The sequence below is a fragment of the Phocoena phocoena genome, chromosome X (assembly GCF_963924675.1).
Source record: "Phocoena phocoena chromosome X, mPhoPho1.1, whole genome shotgun sequence".
Lineage (NCBI taxonomy): Eukaryota > Metazoa > Chordata > Mammalia > Artiodactyla > Phocoenidae > Phocoena > Phocoena phocoena.
The window spans coordinates 5,155,543-5,165,565 of record NC_089240.1 but is presented as its reverse complement, the minus strand read 5'-3'; positions in this window follow the sequence as shown (position 1 = coordinate 5,165,565).

Below are 10,023 nucleotides of genomic sequence, written 5' to 3'. Positions count from 1 at the left end.
CAAAATACGTGGCTCTTAAACTTTATAAGTACCATCCTCTTTATGAACATGTTTTTTTTTTTTCTTCCTGCGTACACGGGCCTCTCACTGTTGTGGCCTCTCCCGTTGCGGAGCACAGGCTCCGGACGCGCAGGCTCAGCGGCCATGGCTCATGGGCCCAGCCGCTTCGCGGCATGTGGGATCCTCCCGGACCGGGGCACGAACCCGCGTCCCCTGCATCGGCAGGCGGACTCCCAACCACTGCGCCACCAGGAAAGCCCCAATGGGGTTATGTTTTAAAGGGGCAACACAGTTGTGGACTATACAGGGATAAACCTACTTTAATTGAGAATGGGCGGGGAGGAGGGGGAGAAATGGGGGTGACGGTTAACGGGCACAAGGTTTCTTTTTTTTTTTTTGCGGTACGCGGGCCTCTCACTGTTGTGGCCTCTCCCGTTGCGGAGCACAGGCTCCGGACGCGCAGGCCCAGCGGCCATGGCTCACGGGCCCAGACGCTCCGCGGCATGTGGGATATTCCCGAACTGGGGCACGAACCCAGGTCCCCTGCATCAGCAGGCGGACTCTCAACCACTGCGCCACCAGGTAAGCCCATCATCTCTTAATTTTAAAAAATCTGAATTATAGGATCATTTCTAGATTTCACCTTCCAATTCGCCTTTTTAAGTACCCCACATACACCTCCCTGCTCTAACTGTAATTTAAAATATTCAGACCCCGTTTCCATTTACTCTCCCCCATTCTCGACCTATGGTTGCTCTCTTCCCATGACGACTCCTGTTCCATAATCCCTCAAACGCTGTAATACCCTTGAGAAGATTTCTTATGGATGTTTAAATGTCTGCACAGTCACTATTTTCATTGCTTATTGCTATGGAAGGTGGTTTATGTTTCATTTTCTCTTTCCTCTGTTTGGGGAGTTGGGCACTGACACACCTTAGCTGGCTCCCAACTTTAATCCAGTTTTCATAAGAAACAGGGAAAAAAAGACAAGTCAGATTTTCTGCAACTTCACTTTTCTTTGTGGCCAAAGCCGCATCTGGATTCCAGCCCTCTTCTCTTGTATTATAAAGGGTGTGTCTAGGGTGAAGCACTCCTTCACCTGTCAAATGCCCTTGGATGGAACTGTCCTTCCTCATCTATGTTTTCCATGTGAGACACACCAATTGCCACTCTCCAGAAGTAGATTATTCTTCGGTTACATATGCTTTGGTCATTTTCATTGGATTTGGAAGTGAGGAAGTTAAATTGAGGTGGTCAGGTTTTCTTGAGCTGAACATCTCTCCTGTTCAGTCATTATTTAGTCTGGGCTAATCAACTCTAGTTCCTTTAATCTGCCTGCATGTAGTTTATCCCTTTAATCTTCTTTAATAGTCTTCCCTAAGCCCTCTCTAATGTCATTAATGTTCTTTTATATAAGGTCACAAACACTGGAAAGAATTCTCTCAACAGCAAAGAATATCACCCAGGGATGCAACCGCATTTTCACCCAATAATTGTAAAGGCTTTATTCCACAACTTGCATTATGTACAGTAGAGAGCAGAGGTTCAAAGCACTGCTATTATCAGTGTGACTTTGGCCTTGCAGAAGGATAACTGTATGTCCTCCAAACCCTGGTGGCCTTTGCATCCAGACACAAAGCTACCACCTGACTCCTATAATGACATGGGGCCAATGGACAATGGAATATAGTCCTGGCGTAGTTCTGGACAATGGAATGTAGGCAGAAGTGATGGGCAGCATTTCTAAGCCTGGCTCCTAAAATTTTACTGCATAATCCTTTAAATAAACTCATTCCCAACTCAAATAGAAGTGATGGGTAAAACGTGGACTTCTACTCTTCAGCTCTCAGAACTTGTGTGTTTCTCCAGGTTCCTGTGACCTCCTGGACCATCCACTTCTTGTTCTAGTTCAGCCACTGCAATGGTCGAACAATTCTTTGTGCGAATGGGACCAAGGAGATGTCTCCTGGATTCTGTGCCTCCTCCTGGCTAAACGATAAAGAGAATTGCATTCTGTGGAGTAAATTTCCACCAGTGGGAGAAAGAAGACAGAAGGGGACTCAACAGATGAATTCCTTCCAATCTTCCAGGGAATTCCTGGGTGGTCCAGTGGTTAGGACTCTGTGCTTTCACTGCCAACGGCCCGGGTTCCATCCCTGGTCAGGGAACTACGATCGACCGCACAAGCCACACAGCACGGCCAAAACAAAACAAAATTTACAGTGTACTTTCCAATAGCATCTCTGTTCTGCCTGCAGACGACCCACCAGGCTGAGTAAGAACAACTATTTATCCAAGTTGTTATCTGTACAAGATGTTATCTGTGTATCTACACGATCTGTTGTGGAGTAGAAGCCCGTGCAGTAAAAGAGCCTCTTGCAACCTGCTCAGCCTCACTTCTTTTTTCCCCTCACCCTTTCTGCACCTTCAGAATAAAACATCTAAACATAATCCTTTCCTCTGGCTCTGTTTTCCAGTGAAGACGGAATAAGACACACCACCTTCCGGAGAATATGCATTTTAAAAATCATTAAATCCTTCAGAAAAAGGAACAAGGAATTCATTGAGAATTCTCACTGAGAATTATCTTCATTCCAGCAGAGAATTTCCCATAGCCTTGAACCCTACTGCCCTGCACAGTATGTTATCCACATGTTCACTCATTGCCAATATTGGCCTGAACTACACCGGATCATCAATAATCACAGGGTTAGAACCTTGAAAGCAACATGATCCTTTGAAACATGTCCCACAGTGCAGATCCTGTACTTACATGCTAATAATGCTGCTTCTTTATCAGATAAAGGTGATGGTCACTGTACTCGTTTTCTAGGGCTACCATAGGAAAGCATCACTGACTGAATGGCTTACACAACCAAATTAATTTTCTTATGGCTCTGGAGCCTAGAAGTTTCAGATGAAGGTGTTGTCAGGGCTGGTTCCTCCTGAGACCTCTCTCCTTGGAGTACAGATGGCTGTCTTCTCCCTGTGTCCTCACATGGTCATCCTTCTCTATGTGTCTGCATCCCAATCTCCTCTTCTTATAAGGATACTCATCCTATTGGATTAGGAGCCACCCTAATGACCTCATTTTAACCTCAATCACCTCTTAAAAGACCCTGTTTCCAAATACAGCACACTCTGAGGTGTGCTCTGAGGTGTGCTGTACCTAACTGGAGTTAGGCATTTAATATATGAATTTTGTGGGAGGCGAGGACACGATTCAGACTGTAACACATACTATGCATCCTTAAACTTTTGTCCTAGAAACCACAGAATTGTTGAATCAAGACCAAAAGAGGGGACTTCCCTGTGGCACAGTGGTTAAGAATCCGCCTGCCAATGCAGGGGACACCGGTTCGAGCCCTGGTCCGGGAAGATCCCACGTGCCGCGAAGCAACTAAGCTTGTGCGCCACAACTACTGAGCCTGCGCTCTAGAGCCTGCAAGCCACAACTACTGAGGCTGCATGCCACAACTACTGAAGCCCGCATGCCCAGAGCCCGTGATGCACAACAAGAGAAGCCACTGCAATGAGAAGCCCGCGCACTGCAATCAAGAGTAGCCCTTGCTCGCCACAACGAGAGAAAGCCCACATGCAGCAACGAAGACACAATGCAACCAAAATAACTAAATAAATTTATATTTTAAAAAAAGAGCAAAAGAGAACACTTCGGTATTTATGTGTGTCAGTTAAGGATCATTGGCTGTACGCAACAGAACTATTCCAAACTGGAGAGAAAAAGGAAAATGATTGAACAGGAATGGGTGTAGTGCATGAAATTCAAGGAATCACCAAAAATTCAGGGCAGAAATGAAAAGGCATAGGGCAGCTCCAGGGACTCTATGTAGCAGGAGATAATAATTTCCCGCACACATCCAGACCACTGCTGGGACAAAGGAGAATCAACACTCCTCCTTTAGTCTAGACAGGATTTGGTGTCCCAGGGGAACATTCAGCCGTCCTAGTCGTGGTCGATGCTCATTCCTTGACAAGGGTCAGAAAGGTCATTTGTACTCACAGCCCCACCAGAGCCGCACACAGTCTAGCAGATGTGCTTCTCCAAAAGAGAGTTACAGCGATGCTTCACTAAGAAAGAGAGATGGAGAGTTGGTGGCAAAAAAGGAAAGAAAAGAACATCGTGTCTCTCTAAGTTGGCTTGCCTTGTGCCATCAGCTGGCTGATCACCATGATTCCCACTGTGGACACAGATCCCCGTCTCTGAAGCTGGGAAGGATTTACCCCGTGCCATTTCTCCTCTTGCCTCTGTATTTTATCCTCCATTAGGTTGGGCGTTACATACCATTACTTCTTTGGCCACAGGCTACGAGAGCAGCAAGGACGCAGCGGAGTCAGCAGGTGGTCCAGGCGGGAGAGGTGCTCAGAGGCATGTCCCCTGCCATTAGTTTTCTAGTTTTCGATTATTGCTCTTTGCTTCCACAATGCTGAAATGGTGCCATACTTTAGTTACAGCTCTTTCGAGAAATCTTTGCTGTTCTTTTTGCTGTTACAGCCTGCGAGTGGCTCTTTAAGAGAGCCAGTGTCTTTCAGAGGATGAAAACAATAGAGCAGCAGATTTTATCATAACTGCTATAAAGGAATCTGCCATCTGGGGGAATATGGTTGTCATTTCTTGATTTTCGTTTCTATGGGAAGGACCATCTAACTAAAGAGGAATATTTTTTTCCTCCCGTAATAAATCCATATATTGTATTTCACATATATGAGGACACCGTGTATAGATCCCATTTTACATAAATCTCATATCCGATCTGACCCAACATGTGACCTGGGGGTTATTAAACTCTGGTGTCCTGGACTCTCAGTTTTGCATCTGATTATCGTTTTGACAAACGTCACATGTTCCCCATCCCTGCAACCATAAAGGAGTCCATATGCCCACATGGCAAGTAAAATCACGGATATTCCCTTTTTCACCCCATATTAGACCAGGACACAGAACAGGAGTCACCCAAGATATTCTGTAAAAGGGTAGGAAGTTAAGTATTGGGGGCTTAGTGGGCCACAGAATCTCTGTGAAAACAGCCATAAAGATAGATAAAGGAATGAATCAGGCTATATTTCATTAAAACATTCTTTACATAAACGGGCAAGGGGCCAGAGGTGGCCCAGGGGTTGTAGTTTACTGACCTATGGCCTAGAATTTTCCCTTCCTCACTAATATATTGAGTTCTGGACACTCCAACAACAGTAATAACAAAAATAATTGCTATCTTTTAAATCTTATTGTGTATCTACCTACTATATATATCTATGCGTCTTGCGCAAATGTATTCATCTCCGTAACAGCCCAATAAGATCGTTACCTCCGTTTTACAAAACAAGAACTAAGCTTAGTTAACTAATGTGGTCAATATCTCCAAACCTTCCAGACGAAGATTTGGATTTTGCAGTTTTAGCCGTTTTAGTCAGGATGGGTTGGACTATGTCAGTAATAAGCAATCCCCAAATCTCAGCAGTGCAAACCAACAAAAATCTATTTCTTCCTTAAGGAAAGTCCAGGCAATGCTCCAGGTCAGTTGCCCTCTGTGTAGCTGTCCACTCCAGTCTGCTTGGGACTTAGGTCACTTCTGCACCAACATCTTCTTCCATTTTCCCTCACAATAAGAGGGGTCTAGAGAAGAACTTCTCAAACTTGAGCACACATACAAATCACCTGGGAGCTTACTCAAGTGAAGCTTCTGATACAAGAGTTTTGGGGGTGGGGTCTCAGATCTGAATACCCATCACTCCCTGGTGACCACATTCCAAGCAGTGAGTGGTACCCTGGCAAGAAAATGATTATATATGGAAAGACAGACATCTGGTCAACATTATATTGGCCAAAACAAGTCACAGGGCTCCGCAAGACGTGAAGAGCATAAGGGAGGGGCCTTTACTCCTTCATAGGGAATAAAGGAAGCAGGTCTCTTGGGATATAGTTGTAATATCTACTCAGTCCAGGCTTGGTGGACCTCAAAGTCTCTACCCGTGTCACTGTGTTACACTGCTTACCCTGCTGACAGATGGAGATCAGTTCCGACCCCCATCCCGTTAGCTGGGAACGCTACCTTTCCCTCAGAGCCCTCTTCCTTCACACTGCATCCTCATCTCCGAACCCCGTGCTATGCAAAATGTGGTTCCTGGTCCAGAAGCAACAGAATCACTGAGAGCTTGCTGGAAATACAGACTCTCAGGGTCCACTCCTGACCAAATGAGCCAGTATCTGCATTTCAACAAGACCCTTAGGTGACGTGCGTGTACCTTAAAGGATGCAAGTCATGCTGTATGGTTTAAGCTTTTATAAACGGAATGGATAAACAACAAGGTCCTACTGTATATCACAGCAGGACTATTTTCAATAGTCCAACACAGAGAACTATATTCAATATCCTATAATAAACCGTAATGGAAAAGAATATATAAAAAACGAATGCATATATATGTATAACTGCATCACTTTGCTGTACAGCAGAAATCGACACACTGTAAGTCAACTATACTTCAATTAAAAATTGATTAAAAAATAATTAAAAAGAAAAGAAAATCATACTCTAATCCACCCCACAGACAGCAGACTTTCACCTGTGGGGAAATTGTCCAGCCTACGAACGCTGCCGAAAATGACCCTCATTTTCCACCATTGCCTGAATCCACCACAGCAGGTACTTCAGAAATCACACTTGAAACCCAGGGAGCCTACTGAGAAAAGTGGCAATCCATCTAAGGAGACCCTAACCCTAACCCTAACCCTAACCCCTAGCCCTGACCCTAACCGTATATTCCATATATGTGTTATATATATATAACAGTTCATGATAATGTTTGTTTTAAACTAAAGTAACTTATCTCATGAAGAAGCATTTGTTACCAGACAACTTTTACATGCCTTAATATCCTAAGATATTCAAGTGTAGTCATATAACTTCATACCATTAATCTTTTATTTCAAAGGATAGCCATTAAATACCATGTGCTGAGTTCTAGGCATATAACAAACGGTAAATGAGCCTTTGGTATCCAGAACTCCATAATTTCATTTGTAAATAATGGAATCTCAATAGATCGAAATAAGTGTTCTAGCAAAGAGGTGTTCCGTGTGCTATGAAAGCACATGAAAGACTAAGAGAGGGGGCCGACACTACTGAATGGCAGCTATAAATCACACATTCCACAAAGTACTTTCATATCTATTTTTGCCTTTCCATCTGTCAGCAACCACCCTGTGATGTACGATTATCCTCATAACACCAAGGAGAACACTAGTCTCAAGGATATGAGGGAATTAAGACTCCCAAGCCCGCTGGTGGAAACACGCCAACCACTGGGGAGAGTGTACAACCACTGGGGAGAGTGTACAACCACTTTGGACATTAATTTGGCACCGCCAAGAACTCGGAAGGTGCAAATACTCACGGCCCAGCAGCATATGCCCCTGCTCCCAAGAACTGCCTCATCTAAACCTGGATGGAGACAGGCATTCAACTCTAGGCGAAATACAGACTCTCAGGGTCCACTCCTGACCAAATGAGCCAGCATGTGCATTTCAACAAGACCCTTAGGTGACGTGCGTGTACATTAAAGGATGAAAGTCATGCTGTATGGTTTTCTCCCAAAACTCTGCTTTTCACGACCTCCTGCTTTGCCGTCTTCCTTAATCACAGACCAAAGGGCCAGGAAAGCCCTTAAAAACCATCATCCTAACATCCCTGCCTTCAAACATGGAGGTCAAACTCTCCTTGTCATTTCGCTAGATCACTCGATTCCCGCAATAAATTCTTGCTTCTTGTTCTGATGCCCCTGCTGCACAGCTGGACGACACAATTATTTCATCTCCACTCGACCCTTTCCATAAATATTGCCATTTCTGCAAAATGGGAGGTCTCTTGGTGTTGAGAATGAAATTAAGGGAGAGATCTCCAAGTGCTACTTCCTGCATCCCATACCTGACTTGGGCACTCCATGAAGTGAATTTCTAGGTGAGTCAAGTTTACAATTATTAGCCTTTTGAGACTATATTTGCGTTGCCTCCAGCGGTCAAATGAGAATACCTCATATGACTAGAAGTACGTTTCAGGGGAAATGATGAACGTGGCATACCGCCCCTGCTGTTGGTTGCTATCCCTGTGTATGAGAGGCACTGAAAAGCTCCAAGCGTGGCAAGAGATGGCTTATTCTAGCAGACATGTGTGAGGGTATAGCCTTGTGATTCATGATTACAGCCCTTTCCAAGAAGATCTAGATCCTCTTTGGACCATGACTCCCAGACATCAGATCCACCTACACTCGCCATCTGATTGTCATATTATGCTGATATGGTGCCCCAGCAGTAGCACAGCCTTGCCATGCTGTTTGATACCGAAAAATCAGCCTGTCTCTGGATTGTCTCAATGCACGGACTTGCTCACACAGTTGGGACATGTCGGTTCCTGAGAACTGTTAGCACCCAGCATCTAGCCTTCAAGCACCAGGTGCACATTTCATGGTGCATCCAAGGAAACATTTTCACTTCCCCCTTACATCTCTTTAGGTTAAAATCAAAGTTGGGTTGAACTATCCTCTGGACTGGATAGATGCTATGTTGACAGCAGGTTCAGAAATGAACACTTCCATCTTTACGGACAGTCTCGAATCAGCTAGTCACCCCTTCTCTATCATCCGTTCAGAGAATATTCTGCATTCACCATCCATCTTCCGGAGACTATTCAGGCATCAGTCAAGATGGCAGAGCATAAAGACCCTGAGCTCTCTTCCACTCACAGGTACACCAAAATCACAACTATGGGCAGAACAGCCATCCATGAAAAAGGCTGGAACCTACCAGAAAAGATCTCCTACGGCTAAAGATATAAAGAAGGAACTACAACCAGATGGGTAAGAGAGGAGGAGTTGCAACACTGTCAAGTCCGATACCTCTGGGTGGGTGACCCAGATAAAGGAGAATAATTGCAATTGTACAGTTTCTCCCAAAGGAGTGAGAGGTCCGAGCCCCACGTAGGGCTCCACAGCCTGGGGGTCCTGAACTGGGAAGAGGAGCTACCAGACAGTTGGACTTTAAAGGCCAGTCGGGCTTACTTTCAGCCATCCCAGACGCAGGGGGAGGGGAGTAAGAGGAACAAACTACTATGAATGAAATAAATAAGCTACAAGGATATACGGTGCAAGACGAGGAATACAGCTAATATTTTACAATAACTATAAATGGAGTATAACCTTTAAAATTGTGAATCACTATCTTGTATACCTGAAACTTACATAATATTGTAAATCAACTATATCTCAATAAAACAAACAAGAGTGTTCGAGTTCAAAAAAATAATAACGCACTTCCCTCTTAACGCATCATCAGAGAGGTGTTCTGGTTTGGTGATAAAATTCAATTCTAATGGGTAGGATGCTTTTTTGAAACCATATTTCCCTGGTGTGGATTTGTAGAGTAGAAATGGCCAAATTGGGGGGGCAGGGGGTGGGACAGAGCGCCAAGTTTAACTCCCAGGGTAAGCATGTATAAACAAGCTGGACGTGGACAAGTTACTTATTTTCTGTGGAACTTAGAGTCCTCATCAAAGATTCCTACTCACGGGGTTCCTTTAGGATTCAGTGAAGAGCTTCCCTATCTCAGACACAATCCCATAGGGTCTGTGTGAGGATTCACTGGTGTGAAACCTTCTATCACCCCAAACAGGTGACACACTCTATCACAGAATCTGACCGTGGGCTAGATATTTGAACACAGGATTTTTAGAGAGAATTGGAAATACACGCTTACCAAACGCATGGCAAAAACCCTCGGTAAACCGTAAAGTATTATGGGTGTTAGAGTTATTGCTGTTCAGACACACAGCCACGAGCTCTGCTGGTTCTGTGAAGCAGACCACAATTGGTTCTGGGCCCGGTGGAAGGTGCACTTGGGACAGGACAGCAGTCCCATGGGACAGTATGAATACGGCAAATATGTTTAGGTGAATTTACAGTCTCTTGATTTCCCTGGACGCCAGAAGTATGTTGTGAACAGTTTCCCAA